The sequence below is a fragment of the Syzygium oleosum genome, unplaced genomic scaffold (genome assembly GCF_021117445.2).
Source record: "Syzygium oleosum isolate NSW1041296 unplaced genomic scaffold, Sole_v2.1 Sole_v2.11, whole genome shotgun sequence".
Taxonomy (NCBI): domain Eukaryota; kingdom Viridiplantae; phylum Streptophyta; class Magnoliopsida; order Myrtales; family Myrtaceae; genus Syzygium; species Syzygium oleosum.
Window position 1 is genome coordinate 6,148,831 of NW_026607495.1, and position 16,031 is coordinate 6,164,861.

Below are 16,031 nucleotides of genomic sequence, written 5' to 3' on the forward strand. Positions count from 1 at the left end.
TTTTTTGATAAGTAAGTCTATTAAAGAGCAACAAGAGCACCAAGGGGATGCCTCTTATTCACAAATTACCACCTATATGTGCATATTTACCTGAAAAATTAAAGAAAGATTTGGTGTCCAAATAACTGACACCACAATGTGAAAAAAATAAGGTGGAAAGCCAAAAATCCTTTACAGCTCCTATAGAACTTTCCTCATTTTTAAAAGCCTGCCTATTTCTTTCTTACCATGGCTTATGAACTCTCTTTAACTCATGGTACTGCCGATCAATACTTTCGGGCTCCTTTGTTTTGTCTTTTCAAAATGTGCATTCACGACGGTGTAGAATTTTGTGGAACAATTGCCAAGAGATAAAAAGATTAAGCTATGAAATAAAGATGTGGTTTACTATTTAAACCTTACAATGCTCTGCCTCTCTCATAGGGTGGGACTTTGCCTTAGATTGAAGTGTAAACATTTGATAGTTGGGAAAGTAAATAGGTAACAGGGAGAGTTTTGAATCAAGTACCTCCTACTCTAGTTCCATGTGGAATTTTATGGGACTAGTGCTAAGTGATCAAAAAGCGTAACCTGTTGGATAGAGATGTGGTTCGATATTTGAATGTTGTGAAGAAATTACCCTTCCCCAAGCTAACAGCAGAAGGACAAGGCTATGTCTCCTTGAAAACACTAGCAATTCCCTTCAATATTATGCTTATAGCCCACAATTATCACATAAATGGCCTCTCTCTCTCTCTCTCTCTCTCTCTCTCTCTCTCTCTCTCTCTCTCTCTCTCTCTCTCTCTCTCTCTCTCTCTCTCTCTCTCTCTCTCATAGCGACTTTGGGGCAGGACTTGATAATTTCACATGAACATTCCAAACTTCTATCCTGTTTGCATGAATTGGATAGCAGACTAGGCTCCATTTCTTTAATGAATTTTCCACTATAACTTTTATTTGTCATAGACTCTAGAGCATGTTGTTTGTCACGCCCCGAACTCCTTCGAGCTCGCGACATCCCACTACCTCGAGTCTATCATGTGCGACATCCCAGGAATACGTCGCCGACTCTATTCCCTCGTCAGAGCTAATCGCGGCGGAAACAAATAATTAAACCTGGACAATAAAATTTGAGAATACCAGAATAAACTAACACGCCAAACCGCCAAACTTTTAGAACATTACATTACCATATATATACAACATCCATTTACTAGCACACTTGTACCCTTCTACTGAAAACTTTGACTCAGCTCCAATCTCAATCGGGTAGTCTATGTCCCCCGACTCCCCTAGGATCTCCTCTCGCTCTTCCTCGACAGGCTCTTCAACTGGCTCATCCATTGGATACTCCACAAAATTATTATCAGTGTGCATGACCATACCAAAATGTTCTGGCGGCGGTTGGTTCATTGCTCAGGCGGTTAATCTGAAATGGTTTGATTGAAACAACCATGAGACACTTCTCAATAAGTTGCAACCTAAACCCTACCTAGGCTACCACGTAATTCCAGACATATCCAGACACAACCAATCAATCCACACAAACAACAATCCACAATCACACATACCTGGACTCTCGGCACACGCAACCTGCACATTAGTCCATACTCATAACAATTTATTTCGCACGCACATGCCACAAATACGAACTTTCCACATACCAATTCACCCATCAATCACACCACATTTCCAACCCACTCGTCGTACCTACATTTCCTCAAACACTTTCCCGGCCCGCGTCAACACGCCTCCGCCCACTCGATCGCGCCCCGAGCATCACACGCCTCGGTCTGATCCTACTTTCTCTTACCATGCCACACACCTCGTTCTCAATCACATTCCTCGGCTCGCGTAAACATGCCTCAGGCCCGCACGATCGCGCCCCGAGCATCACATGCCTCGGTCCGATCCCATTCACGCGTTCTTTCCTCAGCCCGCGCCAAATGCGACAGGCCTACGTGATCGAAACTCGAGCTTATAATGCCTCGGTCCGATCCCGATCTCACCCGAGCTGATCGTGCCTCGGACCGATTTCATTCTCACTTTCTTTACTCAGCCCGTGCCAAATGCGACAGGCCTACATGATCGAAACCCGAGCTTATAATGCCTCGGCCCGATCCCAATCTCACACTTGCACACATTTGCATTTAATTCCGTGCACACAATTGCACCCAATACATCACAACCACACAATCATATCACAAAACACACGATCAACACACAAACTGACATTTTTCCACACCCAAACATTATCAAATCAGTTCAGGCCCTTCACGGCAATTTCACAAAATCTCGAGCTGGACCTAATGGTACCAACCACGCGACAAACAGCACCCCACAGCACTTAAAACAACACATCACAGCCATCAATCAGCCTTTTTCGCCCTCAAAATCACCATATCTCACTCCCGGCTCTTCTCGACACTTTCACGAAATTCCGAGCCAGGCCTAACGGTACAAACCATACGCCAAACAGCACATCACAGCACATAGAACAGTACAACACAGCCATCAATCTACCATTTTCACACTCAAAGTCACAATATTTCACTCCCAGCTCTTCACGGCACTTACATAAAATTTCAAGCCGGACCTAACGGTACCATCCACGTACCCAACAGCACCCTACAGCCCTTCGAACAGACAACCACAGCCTTCTCTCGGCCTCTAAAATTTCTCCAAAAATTCCCGAAATCAATCCTACGGCCCATTATTCCGCTCAGCCCCTAATTTCTATCAAACCGCGTCTAAACGGGTCCAAATTTACCCGGTAAACTAGGTGAGGTTTAGATTGAACTTACCCGACTCTAGACTCAAGCGGCTAGAGTGAAACGGGCGACTAAGGACGGTGGCTTTCGGCGGCGGCGACGTACGGCGAGCGGCGGCGAGCGACCGGCAAACGGCAGCGAGCGGCGGTGGCTTGGGCGGCTCGGTTGGTTCACGGCCAAGAGAGACCGAGAGGGAGATAGAAAGGGAACGGCGGGATGATGGTGAGGCGGTAAGGCGGCGGTGCTGCGGCGACGGGCGGCGTGGCACGGTGGCGCGGCACGGCGGCGGTTCGGCGGGAGGAAGAGGCGATCGGGAGAGGGAGAGAGAGCTCACGGTGGAGAAGGGGGGGCCGAATGGGGAGAGAGAGAGAGAGGAGAGAGAATGGGTTTTGGCTTAATATTCAAGTTTTGACCACTTTTTGCCAAATGACCAAAATGCCCTTCTCTCTACTTTTCATCCGACGGCCCAGATTCGATCTTATCTTGAAATCGACGGCTCAGATCGAATCGTATCAAAAATATCCAAGGACAATCTTGTAATTTCTCAAAAAGTCCAAGGGCAAAAGTGTCTTTTCCAAATTTTGGGGCAAAATTACCAAAATGCCCTTGCTTCGTAAAACTAGCCCTTTAGAAATTCCCAAGGGTAAAATGGTCACTTTCCCATTCTCTTGCCGAAAATGAATTTTTCTGAAGGATTCGGGCACATCCAAAATTACACGTTCCAACCGCAACGTCGTCCTAACGTTCTGCCGTGACTTCCTAATTTTTCGATGCCCAATTTAGTCTCAATTTAATAATTGAATTCTATATAATGTAACTTGTGCATATCTCAGACTAACGGGCGGCTTTCGGGGAAATTCGCAGAATCGACCCGTGACTGATACTAAATCAAGTCACGTGCAAGTTCGTTCTGATCGTGTCGACCTCGGTTGTCAATAAAATCGTGAAGATCGATCACTAGTTCCGATAGGCACGATCGTTCGGTATAGGTTCTGGATCGTTCGTCAATTCACTTCGTGGTCAAACGGAATCACCTGTGATCCACTAGTGTGACAGTGACGAATCGGCCCTTCACTATCCTAAGATTGGCCCTTGTTGGCTCAAAATGTCACCTCGACGATTTTCTGATCGAAAGTCGGCTCACGATCGAATCTCTCTAGTCGTACGAATTTAAATTCCTAATTAGCCTTTCCCTATAGGTTAGTATCCCAGGAATGATCAGTTCCGGGCGAGACTGACTACAAGTACATTAATAAACTCAGTCATTTCATAAATCCCAATTGGGCAAAATTTCGGGATGTCACAATTCTTCCCCCCTTACAAAAATTTCGTCCTCGAAATTTACAATCCAACTAACTATTCAAACAAATGGGATAATGACGTTACATCAATTCCTCACTTTCCCAAGTCGCGCCTTCAGTCCCATGATGCTTCCATACCACCTTGACCATCGGGATCGTCTTGTTCTTCAAGACTCGTTCTTTCCGATCCTCGATCCTTATCGATCTTTCAGCGTACGACACTGTCGTCAACTTCTATCTCTTCATAGTTCAACACATGTGTTGGGTCCGGTTCATACTTCCTCAGCATCGATACGTGGAACACATTATGCACTTGCGATAGGTTTGGCGGTAACGCAAGGCGATATGCTAAATCCCCAATCCTTTCCAATACCTCAAATGGTCCCACGAACCTCGGACTCAACTTGCTCTTCTTACCAAACCGGAATAATCCTCGCATGGACGACACCTTAAGGAATACGTGATCTCCCACTTGAAACTCCAAAGGTCCTCGCCTTCTGCCTGCATAACTCTTTTGACGGCTCTGCACTGTTTTCAGCCGTTCGCGTATAATCTTAACAGCCTCAACCGACTGTTCTACTAACTCTGGCTCGGTTATAGTCCTTTCCCCCACTTCGTTCCAACACATAGGCGTCCTACATGCCCTGCCATATAGTACTTCAAACGGCACCATTCCAATGCTCTGCTGAAAGCTATTATTGAATGCGAATTCCACTAAGGGCAATTGTTCCTCCCACTTGCCCTGAAAATCCAACACACACGCGCGAAGCATGTCCTCTAAAGTCTGAATCGTTCTCTCAGACTGACCATTCGTCTGCGGATGATGGGCAGTACTAAATTGCAGCTTCAATCCTAACGCCATCTGCAGACTCTTCCAAAAATTGGCAGTAAATCTGGGATCACGGTCCGATATAATAGTTACTGGCACCCCGTGCAATCTAACAATCTGCTGCACATATAATTCTGCATATCGATCTAGTGCGAAATTCTTTCGCACAGCCAAGAAATGTGGCGATTTAATCAATCTATCGACAATCACCCATATACAATCATGGCCTCTTTGGCTTCTTGGCAATCCCATCACAAAATCCATTGTGATATGTTCCCACTTCCATTCTAGGAATTCCATAGGTCGCAACAATCCTCCTGGTTTACAGTGTTGCGCTTTCACTTGTTGGAAAGTCAAACATCTAGCTACATGTTTGGCTATGTCTACCTTCATGCCATTCCACCGGTAGTATTGCCTTAAATTATGATACATTTTTCGTGCTCCCCGAACGTATACTATAACTACTACGATGCGCCTCTGATAAAATTTCTTCCTTAAGCTCCGCATCGTCAGGCACGCATAAACGTCCTCGGAACTCCAATATCCCGTCCTCGGATACTTGGAAGTCCGGTTTTCTCTTAGTAGTATCCATCTCCATAATCTTCTGCATCTCTGAGTCCGTAGACTGTAAGGCCTTAACCTTTGCCTGAATTTCCGGTTCAATCCTGAGTGTGGCTAGCAGGCTTGAGACTCCACTCACTTCTAACTTAAACTCCGAGTCTCGCACTTTCTCCAATAGGGTCCATTCGTTGACCATCAAGTGCGCGATACTTGATTTTCGGCTCAATGCATCCACTACCTGGTTAGCCTTTCCGGGGTGATATAGAATATCATAGTCATAGTCCTTCAACAACTCCATCCAATGTCGATGCCTCATATTTAGCTCCTTCTGCGAAAATAAATACTTGAGGCTTTGATGGTCAGTATGAATCTGAAATCTTTCTCCGCATAGATAGTGTCGCCAAATCTTCAGGGCAAATACTATTGTGGCTAACTCCAAGTCATGCGTCAGGTAATCCAATTCATGTGGCCTCAACTGCCTTGATGCATAGGCTACCACCCACCCATGTTGCATCAATACACACCCCAATCCTTTTAACGACGCATCACTGTATATCTCGAATCCTCCGGGTCCTGACGGAATAATCAACACCAGTGCCATTGTCAATCTATGCTTCAACTCCTGAAAACTCTTTTCGCATTTGTCTGTCCATTCAAACCTCGTTTTCTTTTTTCAACAAATGTGTCAATGGTGTTGCTATCGCCGAAAACCCTTCCACTAAGCGTCTATAATATCTGGCTAAACCCAAAAAGCTTCGAACTTCAGTTACTGTCGTTAGCCTCGGCCATTCCATTACGGCCTCAATCTTCGCAAGATCTATCGAAATTCCATCTCCTGAAATCACATGTCCAAGAAACGTGACTCGGTTGAGCCAGAACTCACACTTGCTAAAATTAGCATACAATGCGTTCTCTCTCAAAGTCTGCAAAACCCTACTCAAATGGAATTCATGCTCTTCTGAACTCTTCGAATACACCAATCGTCTACAAAGACTATCACAAACTGGTCTAAAAATTCCTTGAACACTCTGTTCATTAAATCCATAAACGCAGCAGGGGCGTTCGTAAATCCAAACGGCATTACAGTAAACTCGTAATGTCCATACCTCGTCCTAAACGTCGTTTTCGATATATCGTCTTTTCTAATCCTCAACTGGTGGTATCCTATTCTCAAATCAATCTTAGAGAATACCGAAGCCCTTTGCAGCTGATCAAACAAATCATCAATCCTTGGCAGAGGATACTTATTCTTAATCGTCACCTGATTCAGCTGTCGATAATCTATGCACAACTTCAGCGATCCATCTTTCTTCCTTACAAACAAAACCGGCGTTCCCCATGGAGATGCACTTGGACGGATAAATCCTCTGTCCAATAACTCCTGCATCTGCACCTTTAATTCTTTCAATTCCGATAACGACATCCTATAAGGTGCTTCCGAGATTGGCTCCGTCCCAGGTGCCAACTCAATCCCAAACTCCACTTCCCGATCTGGTGGTAATCCTGGAAATTCCTAAGGAAAGACATCGGGATAATCGCGCACCATAGCTATATCTTCTAGCCTCGGCTCCTTAGTCGTCGAATCCACTACGGCTACTAGAAATCCTTCACACCCTTCACTCAACAATTTCGTCATTTCTAGAGACGAAATCCAAGGAATCGAGGTTCCTCCTCGATTTCCCACAAATTTGAATTTCGGATGTCCAACAGGATTAAATTGGATCACCCTGTTACTACAATCTATCACTGCCCTCTGTTTAACTAGCCAGTCCATTCCTACTATCACATCGAAGTCATACATCGCTAGGACTGCTAAATCAATTCTTTCTTCTCTATCACCAATTACAATCTTGCAATCGGGACACCCCAACAAAACTAGAATCTTATCATTCAAGGGGGGGGGGGTAGTCACACATGACATCACATCAAGCAGTTGCGGTTCCTTACTAGTCAATTTAACAAATCGATCAGACACAAATGAATGTGATGCCCTCAGATCAAATAAAGCATATGCAGCATGATCACAGAGAGAAACCGTACCTGTGACCACGCCTGGCGTATTCTTTGCTTCCCTTCTGGCCATTGCATAAACTCGTCCTTGGGCCGGCGGCCTATTCTGGTTCGGGGGTATAGGCAGCCCAACCTGATTTCCAACTCTGGGCGGCGGCGGTAATGCTGGCGGTCTAGCCTGTCTATTATTAAGGCAGTTCTTTGCTTGATGGCCCATTCTGGCACATCTGTAACATACCATATTCCTACTCGGACACGGTCCATTCCCATGCCTTTCTCCACATACTCGACATGGACCATTATGAAAACGGGCAGGTTTCCCAATATTCTTTCTAACAGGAGGGACAAAACGTAGGTTATCCGTCATTGGCCTCTTTCCCAAACGACGATTGTCCCTACCTTGGGTAAACCTCGATCCAGATGCGGCTGCCCTATCTACCTGATCACGCTCCAGGACTTGAGCCCTGTCAAATATCTCCTCATACGTCCTCAGATTTACCAGTAATAACTGGCTGCGAATGTTAGCCTTCATTCCATCTCGGAATCTTCGCGCCTTGTCATCGAAATGTTCCACCATTCTCGGCGCAAACTTAGACAATCTCGCAAATTCCGCCTCATATTGATCTACTGTCATCTGGCCTTGGTGGAGTCTCACAAATTCGGCTAACTTTCTTTCCCTAGCGCTGGCTGAGAAATATTTCTCATAAAAGCTTTCAGTAAAGGCAGCCCAAGTCCGAGCTGTACCGTCTGGAAACACCCTATCCCTGGTGGCCTTCCACCAATCATTCGTGTTATCCTGTAATTGATACACTGCCAGGTTTACTTTCTCGTTCTCGGTACACTCTAACACTTCAAAAGCTTTCTCGAGTTCTTCTACCCATCGAGGTGCAGCCTCAGGATCACCTTTCCCAGAGAACTTAGGCGGTTTTAGCTTCATAAACTGCTCGACCAGTTGGTGCATTGGTCTATTCACATTCACTTGCCCCTGCCGTTGATTTCCATTATTATTAGCAACAGCGGCCTCGGCAGCTTGGGCAATCGTAGCAGCTCGTTCCTGAGTCTGCTGTCTTATTATATTACCAATCTGCTCTAGGGTCCTCATGACCGCTTCCATTCTAGGGTCCTCTACTGGTTGAACATCAACTCTGGGTTCCCCTGCAACTCCAGCACCAACTCCTGGATTTTCTATCGCTCTAGCATCCATTCCGAGGTCTTCTACAGCTCTAGCTCGAGCACGACCTCGACCTCTGGTTCCTCTTCCTGCGCCCCTTCTTGGGCCTCGTCCCCCACCTCTTCCTTCACTGCTCATGGTTCTAGCTTTCTACCACTCTACTACCTGCTATAATTCCATGCAGGAATTAGAGACCTAGGCCAACTGATTCAGTCTATCCCTAGGTAGTGAATTAACACAGTAATCCACTTAACAGGCAATCAATCATACAGCACCAAACCACATCAATTGGGTTCATGCACTTACCTCGAGTCCAGACGCACCAGCACTCCAACCATTATTACGATTAATCATTCACAATCACAACAAACAGTCTGGAATACGTGTAGCACTAGATATATCTATGGCTCACTAAGGTTTCTCCAACCAGCTATCACTATCCTGGGTCTCCACTCCTTATCACTCCATGCTCTGATCATCTTAAATCGAGCTGTCCGGCTTTGATACCAATTAAACTGGGATGTCACGCCCCGAACTCCTTCGAGCTCGCGACATCCCACTACCTCGAGTCTATCATGTGCGACATCCCAGGAATACGTCGCCGACTCTACTCCCTCGTCAGAGCTAATCGCGGCGGAAACAAATAATTAAACCTGGACAATAAAATTTGAGAACACCAGAATAAACTAGCACGCCAAACCGCCAAACTTTTAGAACATTACATTACTATATATATATATATACAACATCCATTTACTAGCACACTTGTACCCTTCTACTGAAAACTCTGACTCAGCTCCAATCTCAATCGGGTAGTCTATGTCCCCCGACTCCCCTAGGATCTCCTCTCGCTCTTCCTCGACAGGCTCTTCAACTGGTTCATCCATTGGATACTCCACAAAATTATTATCAGTGTGCATGACCATACCAAAATGTTCTGGTGGCGGTTGGTTCATTGCTCAGGCGGTTGATCTGAAATGGTTTGGTTGAAACAACCACGAGACACTTCTCAATAAGTTGCAACCTAAATCCTACCTAGGCTACCACGTAATTCCAGACATGTCCAGACACACAACCAATCAATCCACAAACAACAATCCACAATCACACATACCTAGACTCTTGGCACACGCAACCTGTACATTAATCCATACTCATAACAATTTATTTCGCACGCACATGCCACAACATACGAACTTTCCACATACCAATTCACCCATCAATCACACCACATTTCCAACCCATTCGTCGTACCCACATTTCCTCAAACACTTTCCCGGCTCGCGTCAACACGCTTCCGCCCACTCGATCGCGCCCCGAGCATCACACGCCTCGGTACGATCCCACTTTCTCTTACCATGCACACACCCCGTTCTCAATCACATTCCTCGGCCCGCGTAAACACGCCTCAGGCCCGCACGATCGCGCCCCGAGCATCACATGCCTCGGTCCGATCCCATTCACACGTTCTTTCCTCAGCCCGTGCCAAATGCGACAGGCCTACGTGATCGAAATTCGAGCTTATAATGCCTCGGTCCGATCCCGATCTCACCCGAGCTGATCGAGCCTCGGACCGATTTCATTCTCACTTTCTTTACTCAGCCCGTGCCAAATGTGACAGGCCTACATGATCGAAACCCGAGCTTATAATGCCTCGGCCCGATCCCAATCTCACACTTGCACACATTCGCATTTAATTCCGTGCACACAATTGCACCCAATACATCACAACCACACAGTCATATCACAAAACACACGATCAACACACAAATTGGCATTTTTCCACACCCAAACATTATCAAATCAGTTCAGGCCCTTCACGGCATTTTCACAAAATCTCGAGCCGGACCTAACGGTACCAACCACGTGACAAACAGCACCCCACAGCACCTAAAACAACACATCACAGCCATCAATCAGCCTTTTTCGCCCTCAAAATCACCATATCTCACTCCCGGCTCTTCTCGACACTTTCACGAAATTCCGAGCCAGACCTAACGGTACAAACGATACGCCAAACAGCACATCACAGCACATAGAACAGTACAACACAGCCATCAATCTACCATTTTCACACTCAAAGTCACAACATTTCACTCCCAGCTCTTCACGGCACTTACATAAAATTTCAAGCCGGACCTAACGGTACCATCCACGTACCCAACATCACCCTACAGCCCTTCGAATAGACAACCACAGCCTTCCCTCGGCCTCTAAAATTTCTCCAAAAATTCCCGAAATCAATCCTACGGCCCATTATTCCGCTCAGCCCCTAATTTCTATCAAACCGCGTCTAAACGGGTCCAAATTTACTCGGTAAACTAGGTGAGGTTTAGATTGAACTTACTCGACTCTAGACTCAAGCGGCTAGAGTGAAACGGGCGACTAAGGACGGTGGCTTTCGGCGGCGGCGACGTACGGCGAGCGGCGGCGAGCGACCGGCAAACGGCAGCAAGCGGCGGTGGCTTGGGCGACTCAGTTGGTTCACGGCCAAGAGAGACCGAGGGGAAGAGAGAAAGGGAACAGCGTGATGATGGTGAGGCAGCGGTACGGCGGCGACGGGCGGCGTGGCGCGGTGGTGCGGCACGGCGGCGGTCCGGCTAGAGGAAGAGGCGATCGGGAGAGGGAGAGAGAGCTCACGGTGGGGAAGGGGGGGCCGAATGGGGAGAGAGAGAGAGAGAGAGGAGAGAGAATGGGTCTTGCCTTAATATTCAAGTTTTGACCACTTTTTGCCAAATGACCAAAATGCCCTTCTCTCTACTTTTCATCCGACGGCCCAGATTCGATCTTATCTTGAAATCGACGGCTCAGATCAAATCTTATCCAAAATATCCAAGGACAATCTTGTAATTTCTCAAAAAGTCCAAGGGCAAAAGTGTCTTTTCCAAATTTTGGGGCAAAATTACCAAAATGCCATTGCTTCATAAAACTAGCCCTTTAGAAATTCCCAAGGGTAAAATGGTCACTTTCCCATTCTCTTGCCGAAAATGAATTTTTCTGAAGGATTCGGGCACATCCAAAATTACACGTTCCAACCGCAACGTCGTTCTAACGTTCTGCCGTGACTTCCTAATTTTCCGATGCCCAATTTAATCTCAATTTAATAATTGAATTCTATATAATGTAACTTGTGCATATCTCAGACTAACGGGTGGCTTTCGGGGAAATTCGCAGAATCGACTCGTGACTGATACTAAATCAAGTCACGTGCAAGTTCGTTTTGATCGTGTCGACCTCGGTTGTCAATAAAATCGTGAAGATCGATCACTAGTTCCGATAGGCACGATCATTCGGTATTGGTTCTGGATCGTTCGTCAATTCACTTCGTGGTCAAACGGAATCACCCGTGATCCACTAGTGTGACAGTAACGAATTGGCCCTTTACTATCCTAAGATTGGCCTTTGTTGGCTCAAAATGTCACCTCGACGATTTTCTGATTGAAAGTCGGCTCACGATCGAATCTCTCTAGTCGTACGAATTTAAATTACTAATTAGCCTTTCCCTATAGGTTAGTATCCCAGGAATGATCAGTTCCGGGCGAGACTGACTACAAGTACATTAATAAACTCAGTCATTTCATAAATCCCAATTGGGCAAAATTTCGGGATGTCACATTGTTTAGTTCAAACACATTTTGCAGAAAATGAAGATGGCTTGTAATGACCATTTACTGTGTAAAACATTTTCTTTCGTAAACTTTTAACTTTGATGGTACCAGCATGCGACTTATGTGTTCAATGCTATTTTTATCCCTCATGAGTGGGTGTCAGTTTCCTTAATAAGAGATGATATTTGACTTATGGGGTTAAGTAATTGAAGTATTGTTATTTACTTAGCAGCCTGTTGTAGACATTATTGGCTTTCGAATGGGTGAGCTCACGGGTCTTTCAAGATGGAGTTCTCGTTATCTAGGTATTGGTTTCGATGAGACATTTATGGATTATGCAGTAGAAAAGGTTGGAATCCTGCATGTACAGGTTGAGTGATTCATAAGGGTGCTCTCATTTGTTATGCAGCCGGTGTACCTGTTAAAATCTTTCTTATGATTTCTCTACCTTTCTTGGTATCTTATGTTTGCAACTATTGTAATATCTTGCGTGTCTCTCATCATGTGTGGTATCATGTCTTTACTGGCACTAAATTCCTAAATTTTAGACATGAAGTTGAACTATTTGTGGATAAGACACGATATTGGGTGCTCAGAATAACATATAAATGTAAGTCAAATAGCATTCAATTATTTGAAAAATGAGCTTGTTATCGACATTGTAAAGGAGTTATTGTTAGACGGGCGGCCTTTACACATGACTTAAACCTGTTCAACAAAGGTCCATTTAGTACCTGTTAAGGTCATTATGGAATACTTGCCTTTACACATGACTTGAACTTGTTCAACAAAGGTCCATTTAGTACCTATTAAGGTCATTACGGAATACTGACAATAACAGATTGTTATTTTGTTGATATTGTCATGCTTTTGAAGGAGCAAAAAAGAGAAATTGCATGAATTTTTTGTATCTTTGCTTCCCATACCTTGCACAACTTAAGGTTTGTTTGTACATTTTTCAATTCTCACATGCTACCCTGAAGAAATGCAATCTTACTTGTTTGAAAATTAAAATAATTGTAGTGTAAACGCTCAGATCTAGAGCAAGGTCAGAATATTGATAGGATCGTATGGAATTCTCGAGCCTGTGGCATGCTTGTGGTATTTTCCTTAGGGGTCGAAAACATTTTGTATTGGTTAATAATGTGCATGTTGGTGAAGCTTTTCCTTTCGTCTCTCTTTCAGTTTGCAAATTTCTTCAGCTGGCTTCTGAAACGTATAAAGCGATTGATGTCAGAGCCAAGTGATAAACTTTTAGCATACAATAGGTTTGCCTAAATTTTGTCAATCAGGGTCTTTCCTTATGGTGAATTCATATATACTCTTGTGAATTTCGACAATGAACTTGTTGTCGTGTTCTTGAAGTTTGTATGTGATCAAGGTCCAGTTATGCAGCTTTTGGATCGATCTGTGGCTGATGAAGAAATTGACATTGATTCGTGAGTGATTTTCTCTAACTTGTTCTAGTTCCTAAGTATACGTCCTTTACAATATGGCACCTGGAACCCCATAATCTTTAGTTGTTGGCTGTTCATAGCTGATGGAGGTACCAAGTGGAATGTTTGGCATTACCATGTATAAAAAGCTTCCAGTAGAAATTCCTTGTGTAGTGTGTACTTATATATCTTGAAAGTTAAACTATTTCTTGTCATTTCAGTTCACATATACTTTTACTTGGACTGAGTTGTGACATGTCATTATTGTTGATAAAATGCTAACCATTGAATTATAAATTTTTTCTCTTGTGAATTATCTGTGAGTTTTGCTCCGCCTTGGTTTCTTAATGAATTTCATTCAGCTAATAAGAAAAGGTTTGCCTGGCTCTAGTTATAGAATCATATGTATCATCGGGAGACATGAAGTGAGACTGGATTCATAATTGGACATAAGATGACCTTATAATTCCAAGGGTGGTGGGTCATCTCTTCATCCTTTGTACATGAAATTTGGTGAGGCAATGGCTTGGATACTGCGAGGTGTGGTCAGCTTAGTATTGCCTTCATGTACTCTAGCGGATAATTTTGTTGGCCTTTGCAAGGTTGTGCAATCCATTTATATAGCATAGAATTAGAATATTAGACTGTAATGCAAATTGGTCGACTTTAAATGTCGGAATGATATGCTGTCAAGCCTAGTATTATTTTCATGTGCTTTAGCGGCTGACTCATGCTTTAAGGCAATGTGACCAAATTAGTTACCAAAACTGAGGATATGAATTAACGGACACCCACCAAAGCACTAGAGCTAGGATCTTTCCTGCAATAATACCTGCAGGCTCTCCCAATTCGGTTCCATGACTGGAACGTGAAATACTTAAGAGCACTTCCACTAGATGAGGTTGACTCGAGTTAGGGTGGTTTGCTCGACTTCAACTGTGGTTATTGTTGGTCCAGCACTATCTTAAGTAACCACATGGTAACAAGGGTTGAAATTAACGGGTTGATTGTCGTTTCTCATTGGATTGGAAGGTCTCACATTCCAAAAGATCAAATGCAATTCCTTGCGCTTTTCTGCCTTGATATATCTTGTCAGGTTAGTAAGATGTCTTACCCTAATTATTGTCTCAGAGAAACAATGCAGAGAGTCAGAGAATTACTGCAGTTTGGAGGATTTAGGGCACTGGATATTTGCGAAGGACACTTGCGAAGGAATTTCAACAGCTGGAATGCAGGTATTAGCAAAAGAATTAGAAAGCTGAAATGTAATAGAATCTTGTTCGTGTATAGAAGTTCTTACTTGAATGTGTTGCTTATTGCTCTTTCATCATAAGTTCTTCACATTAATGCTAATCTACTTTTTCCATTCATAAATGTTCTTACCCATGCTACCTCAGTGGTAAAAATATGAACTATGTGATAAATCATTGCTGTTATCTGTTGTTCGAAGTGACTGCTTTTTCCCTCCTTCAAGTCTGGTCCTCATTGCCAATATGTGTACCAAATGTGAAATTCTGGATCTCTTTGTATGCATAATAGGAATTTGAGTATGATTACCTGGGCTCAAAATTAGTTTCTATAAACATTGCAATCCTTTAAAAAAAAAAAAGCTTGTGCTTTTGGTTTTGCCCAACTCATCCATAATTTGAGCTGAAATATTCATTTCTCGTTTGGCTGATTCAGGACTTCTGTTAATGGGGTTTGTCTGTGGATATTTCTATACATATGCCTATTACCATCAAGTTGTACCTATATTTTTTCATTTCTTTGCCTGAGTAACCAGAACCTTGAGACTATAATGAGAGAAGGAGAGAAAGAAAAGGAAACCACTGGGTGTTAGGGGTTGTCTTCTGGAGGTTGTCCTCAACAATGGTTTTTCACTTACCCTCTGTTTAATAATCTAGTTTTTTGTATTTAATCTCAGGTTTGATTACTTGACAATGTACATGGAAGCTTTAGTTGGGTGATCTTATCGGATTGGGCTCTCTGTTTAGCTTATTATCCTTGTGTATAGAAATACCGTATCTCATGTTTCCTGATTAGGAACTAATTTGATCATCACATTTTCAAGGACGCTTCCCGGATGCCTTTCTCTTTTATTTCGAAAAAGATACTTTGTAAGAATTTATTGCCGCTATTCCCTCTTACGTCAGTTTCAGCATCCACCAGATACATTCCCAATTCACTATCCTTCTATGGGGTATATGCTTTTAATCTGAATCTACATATATTATCCAGAGATCCACATGTGCAGAGTAGAACTATTTTTTTTTCATGCTAATCATTTCTCCGTATGGCTCTACCGAATGACTTTGAATTTGCTTTGATACGACTTCTTGAACTAGATTCTTAACGGACAATTTTT

At 43.8% G+C, this 16,031-nt stretch overlaps 1 long non-coding RNA gene across 4 annotated transcripts in view; it reads left to right on the plus strand.

The window, feature by feature from the left end:
- Positions 1 to 16,031, plus strand: part of LOC115667440 (uncharacterized) — a 28,949-nt gene extending 12,918 nt beyond the window's left edge. The window contains exons 4-7 of one of the 4 annotated variants that reach the window (XR_008817506.1): positions 12,463 to 12,642; positions 13,416 to 13,498; positions 14,798 to 14,901; positions 15,350 to 16,031. This is a non-coding gene — a long non-coding RNA (uncharacterized LOC115667440). Of the gene's footprint in view, positions 1 to 12,459; positions 12,643 to 13,415; positions 13,499 to 14,797; positions 14,902 to 15,349 lie in introns of all 4 variants that reach the window. The other 3 variants (XR_008817507.1, XR_008817505.1, XR_008817509.1) reach the window with 3 other exon arrangements.